At 49.6% G+C, this 9,438-nt stretch overlaps 1 pseudogene; it reads right to left on the reverse strand.

Annotated features, from left to right (window-relative positions):
• LOC146187829 (uncharacterized) overlaps positions 1-8,486 on the reverse strand; it is a 97,629-nt pseudogene extending 89,143 nt beyond the window's left edge.
• Positions 8,487-9,438: the final 952 nt, after the last annotated feature.

Genomic DNA, 9,438 nt, shown 5'->3' on the forward strand with positions numbered 1-9,438 from the left:
GAATTTCGCGACTCATTTGTTTGATCATCTCTCTAAGTTCTGCGTTTTCCCCTCTGAGTTTTTCCATCTCTCTATTTTCAGCCTGGGAGGTTTTGCTAACGAAGCTTACCGTCTTGCTGTCTGCTGACTTGAGTTGGCCCCATGGATTCTTAGGATCTCTGGGAGGCAGGCCAGGTCCTCGTCCCTGGCTCGTGTCCCGGGATTTCGAGGTCTCTCTGGTTCTCGAGCTTGATCTTGATCTCGATCGGGTCCCCGACCGTGAGTCCGTGTTTGCCCGGTTCCTTCCTCGGGGTTCTCGTCCCCGGTGCTCTTGTTCCGAAGAGTAGAGGATGGATCCCTGGCTTCCTGAAGTTGATTGCAGTTGTTGTTTTTCTAGCCTTTTCTCCCACATTTTCTTCTTTGAGAGGTAGGGCATCCTGTATATTTCGCGGCATTTGTTGTCTCCTAGGACATGGTCTTTGCCGCAGAGTTGACACTTAGGTTCACATGTGTGTTCAGCGCCTGGATGTTCCAAGCCACAGCCGCGACACTTCACGTTGGTTGGATCTGGGCATACATCGGCTCTGTGTCCCAGCCTGCCGCATGTTGTGCAGACTTCGTACTTCTTCTTATACAAGTAGCACCTCATATTGATTCCCTGGAAATTGAGCCATTTCGGCACAAACCAGTCTTCGAAAAGTATCAGAATGGTTTTGAATCCCGCTCCCAATCTTCTAATACCGGAGATTTGCGGATTAGTCCCACTCCATTCTATCATTTCTTTAATTTCTTCCGTTGAATATTCGAGTGGTACGTCGTGAACGACGCCTTTGCCTCCGTCTTCCGGCATGGCGATGTATGACTTGGCTTCAATTATGTTGGGTCCAATCTTCAGAGCTTGATTTGCTGCGTACTTGTATGTTCTCTCGGTATCCGTGGTAGCGACCAGTATTGATTGCTGAGTACAGTTTGGGGAGATGATGTCACCCTTCGTGGTCGTCAGATCCAGGCCGGCGGCTTGGATGATAACTCGCGACAAGTTCAATCTTCCTGCAATGTCGATAATACTGTTAATTCCGCCTCTGGGGCGAATGATGATCTTGTTAGCGGTGCTGGGAATTCGCTCCTGCTGTCGCTCAATCGATTTTTCGGCCAGCTTCCTCCCTTGAGGGGGCTTGGGCTTGGGTAGGCTCAGCGTTCCAACGTTATCGGCTTGGGCGTTGTTCACTGCCACGTTTCGGTTTCTCTTTCTGATGAACCATTGTCCGTTCAAAATATCGCTGGCGGAAGCGTCTCTTCCCTCCACGGTTTCCATCATCTTGCTCGTCTCAAGTCGCGACGCTGCTCCCAGCCTCTTCGGGTAACGCCTAGCGCCCAGCGAGGCTTCGGAGTCGAGCTAGGCCTAGGCCTCGGTCAGAAATTTTTAAAGACTCATAAAATCCAGAAAATTGGGCCTACCGTCGAAAGTCCGGTGTCCCCGTGGTGTTTCAAGGTTCAGCCATCCGTTGGTAACACAGGATAGAAGGTGAAAAGTCAAATACCGCATTCGCAGATGAACTTTTGCGGAGCGAAACAAAGTGGCGTCCGTCTCCTCCAGCAGCGTTCGAAAGTCCGCCCTTGTTTATACGTTTCGCCCTTGAGTGACGTACATTGCTTCCAGTAGCGTCTCCGCCAAGGTTGTTGCTCCGGCTGTTCACATCTGCAGCCATGGCCTTGGAGCCATCTTAATTCGCTTTAAGTACGAGATTTAGGACTAACTTGCCCACGCCTTTGTGCCTGACCCTCTCGCCGGCAGTTTTCCAGCCTTGCGATCTTGTGCACCGGTCCGGCGGAATTTCGATACCGTCCACCTCTACTCGTATAGCGGCAGTTATCGTAGGTCAATGATCACTTGTGTAATCACCGATGATTCGATGTTCCACTGGCGGCTTCACCGAGGCTCGGGTTGGGCCTACCGCTCCTCCGGCCAAGGCCGGAGTCGACGTTAGGCCCAGCTGCGGGCGCTCCTCTCGGCACACAAAAGTCTTTTAAAATCGGAAAAAGCGGTCCCCTACCCCAGAATTTGTGTTCCCGGTGGTCCACAGAGCTTCATGCATCCGGTCGATGCACTTTCATTAAGGTGCGACTCAAAAAATCCGGCAGTTCAATGAAAAAAACACGGAACCCAGCTGAAACGCGTCCGCTCGCTAAGCAGAAACGCCGCAGCATCATAAAAGATCACAAGGCTGCGCGTCATTCTCCAGAGGATTTGGTCTGTTCGTCGCATTGCAGCGTGAGATACTTTTGTTCTTAGAATTTTTTGTTTGATGAAGACAGAGATACAATGGGCATGCTGCATGTTAGCGGTATTTTGTCGGCTACATGTAGGATCTTGGAGGAATATTTTCTTGAATATATCACCATTCTTTTTTATACGCAGGCCGAAAAACAATTGTAGGCCTACCAACTTCACTTGAGTGAAGGTGTCATCATTCAGGAGGAATATCATTAGGACCAACGAGGGCCTTTGCCAATTGCGTGCCTGCGATGATGGCCACACATTTAAATTTGTTTTGATGCATACTCTTTGGTGCAGCACCAACGTTCTACACGAAAACTTTTGTCCCTGCACGAACAAAAAACTGTTGGTGACAAGTACCTTAAAAATGAAATTCTAAAACTCCTAAAAGTAAATGAATGGAGCTTTATTTCACCAAATAGATTTCACCATATCACTGTGGACGTCGCTGAGTTATGTTGCGGTGTTTAGTGATGCGGTGAAATATTTCTGAGGTCAATTTATCAAGAACCAAAGCAATACTACGTTCTCCAACCTTAATTCTACATAAGCCAACCTTATTCTCTCTTAATCTTTATACAATGCTTTCAAAATAATGCAAAACATTTACTCTCTAATGAAAGTAAATATGTCGTGCTACACTGTAATTTAATGCATTCCATCATTGTTCTAACCTAATCTACTCTAATCCACTCTTAATTCATTCCAGTGTACCATTAAATGGTCTTAATCTGCACTAATCAAAGTTATTTTACCGTTCGTCCAACTCAAGAGAAACTCACCCTTCCTAATTCATCTTTATCAAACTAAGTGAAATGCAACCCACCTTCAGTTCGCTTGCCACGCTTTCGCCACAGCATTCTTACACTTGTTCAACAATCTAATAAAATCCTCGTATAGGCCATTATTTTATGTCTAGCTGTAAGCTCCGTCGACAATTCTTTTTCACGCAAATCTGCTTCGCCCGGTGGCCTCGATTGCTGACGTCACGACGGGAGCACTGAGGCCTTGGGGAGGAACGTGGGAGAGAAAATGGGAGGAGAGAAAGAGGAGCCGTAGTGGAGGGCTACGGAGTAATTTCGGCCACCTGCATCTTTAACACACAGCATGGTCATTGCACCCACCACTGCTCCGGTGGTGTACGACGGCTGTTGCTGCGGCGCGTGTCTCTCTCTCCCTCTTCTTTTTATTTCTTCTTTATTTTCTCTTCTGTCCGCACGAGGCAGCGCAGGAGTACTCGGAGTACCCAGGTTCGAACCCGACCTCGGCGGCTGCGTTTCGATGGAGGCGAAACGAAGAGGCGTCCGTGTGCTGTGCGATGTTAGCGCACGTTAAAGATCCCTAGGTGGTCGAAATTGCTCCGTAGCCCTCCACTACGTCTCCTCATTCTCTTTCCACTTTCACCCCCACCTTCCTCCCTTCCCTTACGGCGCGGTTGAGGTGTCCACAGGAAACAAGTGAGACAGTTACCGTGCCTTTCTTTTCCTATAAATCTATCAATCAGCGGAGGTGGCTCAGCTACGGAGCCAGTAGCAGGCCCGTGCATTTTCTTTTCCTTTTTCGTACAGTCACAACAACAACATCGCACAGCCACGGCCGCTCGATGGAGCGGCCGTGGCACAGCAAACGGACGCCTCTTCGTTTCGCGTCCATCGAAAGCAGCCGCCGCAGCAGTTATCGGCCCGGGTACTCCGGCCCAGTAATCGGGTGTCTCACCACTGCACCACCGCGGCGTGTCCCGCTGATGCATGCGGAATTAGATTTTTACCAGTTGAGGATGGGCTACCTCTAGACATGATCATGGTATTGGACCTGCACAGTATCTAGCAATCCAGAATGCATTTCAGGCATGCAGACATTGATTAGAGACATTGCCGCATTATTATGCGGCAATATTTTTGAGAAGCTGTTGCAAGCGTTATCGATGTTTTCAAAACACAAAACGAAATGCCTGAGTGGCTTCCGAGAATGGAAGTGTTGCTGCATATGCCTGAATTTTAATGGATCATGCAGCCTGAGCTCGCGTCGTTTTAACCCATGTTGTGTGTTGCGTAATAATGTTTATGTGTAAAATCTGGGTTTGAATTTGAAAGAAAAAAGCATGGCCCAGTTGGTAAAGTGTTGGGCTGGGGATCCAAGAGATGGAGGTTCGATTGCCGGTGGAAACAAGGTTTATTAATTTGTTCTCGCTCTCGAAAGCGTAACACCTCTGCTGGCAACTTTTTGTCGACAACGATGAGGCAATGTCTGAGGTGCGCCATTCTGCCGTGTGACGTTAGCGGTATCGAGTAGGGGGTGAGGAAGGCCGCACTAGGAGCGCAGCAGCTACGGCTGGAACGTTGGAGCTACAGCTGCCGCGGAAGGCTGGCCAAAGTTGAAGCCCACGTTCGCGTGGAGGCCCACATTCGCGAACTCATGGCGAACGGTGGCTTGGTCTAGGGCAACAGTAGCATCTTCCGGTTGAGGAGTGAACTCAGCGGGTGCCACAGCTCCTAGCTTCTGGCGAGCTTTCTGGTCAAGTTTGTGGGTTTAGATGACTACTGAAGTGTTGAGAGATCTTCGCAAGAGGACGTAACTGCTGTGTGGCAAGCGGTCGACGCGGGGAGCAATACTAGGGTGTTTTGCTTGCTAAACCTGCTGACAAATTTGGAGGACTGAGTCAACTGCATACAATCGTATAAATGCAGAAGATTAAAGCATCTTCTGCAATTCCCTTTAATATTTGACTCTTCTCGTTGAACTTGGACTTGGCTGTATATCCTAAATATATGGTAAATATTATTATGTCGAAGAATGGGCTTCGGATGAATATCTTTTTTCAAAGTTGAGCTTGCGTCCGGTCGGTTTGCCAAATAGATCCCGGAGGTTCTTGCACATATCCTATGATATGATCGTCTTCGTAGTTCCTGGCCCTACGGGGCTGGGACGGTAGGTCAACGCCGCTTGCGGCGGGGTCTAGCCAGCCATCGATGTTTATCTGTTGTAGACCGTCATTGCACCCGCCACTGCTTCGGTGGTGGACGATGGCTGTTGTAGCGGCGCGCGTCTTTCTCTCCCTCTTCTTTTTCCTTCCTTCTCTATTTTACCTTCTGTCCGCATTTATTCCCATTGGGGGGCAGGGGGACACCGCAGGGGTCGGTATTATCGCCGTTCCTATTTAATCTCGCCTTGATCAAGATACCACCCAGGCTGCAAGGGATATTGGGACTTAAGCATACATTTTATGCGGACGGCATTACTCTTTGAGTAAAAAGAGGCAGTGACGCACATTTGGAAGAAACTCTACAGCACGCGGTGGATATTGTGGAAGAGCTAGCAGGGGAAGCAGGACTCTCGCGCTCTCAGCCCAAGTCCGAGCTTTTTGTGCTGAGGGACAAACAAAGAGGGATACATGCGAGGCCCTGTGTGCCGCCACCGCCTTTAGAGGTAAAAGTGGGGGGAGTACCGGTCGCTGAGGTCCAAACGATCAGGATCCTGGGTATGTATCTGCAGACTAACAGGAAGAATAGCGAGTCCTTGAAACGGCTTAAAAATACGGTCAATGCTACCGTGAGGGTAATCAGGAGAATCGCCAATTGTAAGAAAGGTGTTAAGGAAAAGGACTTGTGTAAGCTGGTGCAGGCGTTTGTGCTCGGTAGAATAGTGTATGCGACGCCTTATTTGAACTTGGACACGACGGAAAAAGGCAAGGTGGAGGCTGTGATTAGGCAGGCGTATAAAGCGGCCCTTGGGTTGCCTCACAATGCGTCTGCCGAAAGGCTGCTGGAATTAGGGGTGCACAACACCCTAGAAGAACTTCGGGAGGCGCACTTGGTGATGCCGCTCGGTAGGCTTTCAAAAACAAAAGCAGGAAGGGACATATTGTAAAGGATCGGCATTGGAGTTGACGCTCCAGCTGGTGACACTAAAATTCAGATTAGGCGGGAAATGCACAATGGCTTGTACATAAAACCTTTGCCCAAGAACATGCATCCAATACATCACGAGGACCGCAGGAAGGCAAGAGCCAAAGCTTTACATGCTAAGTAAGGGAAGTACAACGGGGCAGTCTATGTAGATGTCGCCGAGTATAAGGACAAGAACGCATTTGCAATTGCGGCGGTGGACGGGCGGGGACGCTTGATCGCCTCCGGATCAGTCAAAACCCGCTCCCCAGAAACTGCAGAGGAAGCGGCTATAGCACTAGCTATTACTAGTAGTAATGCTTACTTAATCTTCAGCGATTCAAAAACAGCCATCCGAAGTTTGGCGAGGGGCAGAATATCTGTCACAGCGGCGCGATTGCGCAGTAAATTAGACGGGATTGAAGAGCCGCTCACTTTTATGCCCTGGTATAGGTTCTAAGTTAAGAGAATTCCCACAGAAAATATACGGGAGAAAAGTACAAATTACATGGGAATGAGTAAGATGTGCAAAAAAGGTACACAAATGATAGACTTGATTCACCTTTATCAGTACTACTGTTCATGCTTTATAAAGTAAATATTGTTGGAGAAGGCCAGTTCGAGACGGCAAGGAGACTAGGCAAGGATGCCGTGTCTGGCGTTTATTCCGTTAGCAAATCGAGGCGCGTGCACCGGCGCCGCAGCGGGATGATGAAAATAGTATATACGCGTGAACGAAGAAGATCCATAGAAGGCTGACACATTTTCTCTAGGGGTAAGAAGCGGCCAGCCTGGCCGCTTCTAAGCAACCGCAGTGCACAAATGGCTTCAAACGAGGCACTAAGAATTTCAGTGCCACAGTGACGTCGATCGACTGGAGTATCAACAAGGCCCGTATTCCAAGTTTGCATCGTTATCGAAGTGTCGCTATCTCACGTGACTTCGAGTCACCTGATTGGTGGAAACGCCGGCACATGATGTTGACACCTGTTCCGGTTCCGTAGTTCCGCCGGTTCCGCCCGGTTCTGGCGTTTCCATCATTCAGATGACTCGGAGTCACAGCGTCACTTCGATAACGACGCAAACTCGGAATACGGGCCCAGGTGTGACTGTAGTTCACTGGGGAAGTTTGATTGATGACCTTGTAGGGAGCAAGGTAGCCGTGGTGCAATTTGTCGCTAAGGCCAGGGGTTCGGAGTGGTGTGGACGGAAGGAGAAAACACGATGAGTAGAATCGTAGTGACTCTTGCGATCTTGCAGGCAGACTTCTGTGCTGCAGCGAGGGCTACAAGCTGAGCAGGCACTAATGTGGAGCAACAGTCGGACGTAGAGAAGAACGAACTGTCAATGATTATGGCTGGTGGGTGGGCTGCCATAAACGAGGAAAAATTGAGAGTAACCGGTAGTCGGCTGTACTGCTGCATTATAGGCAATTGTGACGAGAGGCAAGTGTCCCAATTTGGATGATCCGGTGCGACGTACATAGAGATTATATCAGTAAGATACGATGAAATCGTTGTCAGACCGTTAGTGTGGGGATGGTAGCTTGAAGTTGTCTTTGGAGGTTGTATGATGCATGGAGAACTTCGGCAACGACTGTCGATAAGAAGGTCGTCCCACGGTAATTTAGGAACACCCGGGAAGCGCGATGTCGCTACACAATTTATCGCAAAAAGAAATCTTCAACATTTTAGCGGTCCCACCGCGGTGGTGCAGTGGTAAGACTCCCGAATACTGTGCCGGAGTACCCTGGTTCGATCCCGACCGCCGGCGGCTGCGTTTCGATGAAGGCGAAACGAAGCGGCGTCCGTATGCTGTGCGATGCCAGTGCTCTTTAAAGATACCCAGGTGGTCTACATTATTCCGGAGCCCTCCACTACGGCACCCCTTTCTCTCTTTCCGCTTTCACTCATACTTTGCTGCTCCCTTTCCTATCCCCGGGCACTCAAACGCGCTCGGGAAGTCTACTCTGAGCCCACCCAGTACCTAATCATATTCAAAGAAATTACTACATATTATAAGGACAGCCACCGCCGCTTTCCGGAACCTTGTAAAGGTCTCCGGAGAGCGGACGAAAAGCTCTTAAATATTTTTAAACCACAATGCTGTGGCCGGCAGTCTTGAAGCATTTCAGTACAAACTTTGATGGGGGCTGTAGCCTGTGTGGAGCGACCTTCTCGGACGTTTTTCCACATGGTCTGAGCCGGTCCATCTAATCCCCACGGTACCCAATCCTCCATTACCCACCCTTCTAGGGAGGCCTGGGAGGTGGCGCTGCTCATCTGCCATAACCTACAGTTCCAGCGGGCCTTGGTCACCAGGGCGTGAACGGCGTTAGACGCCATTGGGGCTCCGGATTAGGAGCTCAACCTTAGATTTGTGAGCGCCTGGGCCAATAGGACCTCGGTCCAAACACCCCCTTATACACAGGAATAAATAAACCTTTGTCACCACCACCACTACGGCACCCACTTCTCTTTTTTTCGCTTTCATACCTACCTGCTTTCCTTTCCCTGCCGAACCAGTTGGCACGGGTGCTGTCTCCGCTTTACGGGTAAGGTGATCGACAGCCTGATGATCCAATGAGTGCTCCGATAAGAGATAGGCAGGGGCGCATATAAGTCGATGCCGACTACTTCGAATGGTGTGGCGGGACAGGGAAGGGGTTGTAGAAGGTCAGCAGGTGGAGAAGTCAGCAATTTGTGACTTTGAAACCTGGGGCAGGAAAAATTGCTGTCTGTCATATGGATGTCACGGACGCCACAAAAATTCAACGCTGAAGCGGCTGACAAAATATTTCATCCAAAAATCACCAGATGTGACAAAATGAGAGCACGGAAAGCGGCACGTAATGGCGGACGCCGTCGATAACTACTAGTGCGATGCACTTTGCTGAAGGACGCAGAGGAACGTAATTGGATCCACAGAGTCCAGGCTCATCATATAGTGTCGTCACGTTTCGCAAACGGTAGCAAATATCAGCTTGAATGACATAAATTGCAGCACCAGTATCAATCAAAGCTTTGACCGGTAATCCTTCAGCGAAAACAAATCATATTATACGGGCGATCAGGAGGACTTCTAGTATGTTCGCAGAGTGCAGTTTGACTTCCGGAAACTGCAACACATAGAATCCGGATGGCGGGCAGGGAGAGTTGTTGCGGGTCGGAGAGGGGAACTGAGAGGCGGTATAGGGATGGGAACCGACGTCGGGATACATGGGTCGCAAATGGTTCAGACGAGGATACTGGAGGTAGAGGCGATCGCTGAGGTGGGCTGGGAATAGACCGGCGTTGA

Source organism: Amblyomma maculatum, chromosome 5 (assembly GCF_055883805.1).
Source record: "Amblyomma maculatum isolate TAMU_Amacu chromosome 5, ASM5588380v1, whole genome shotgun sequence".
NCBI lineage: Eukaryota > Metazoa > Arthropoda > Arachnida > Ixodida > Ixodidae > Amblyomma > Amblyomma maculatum.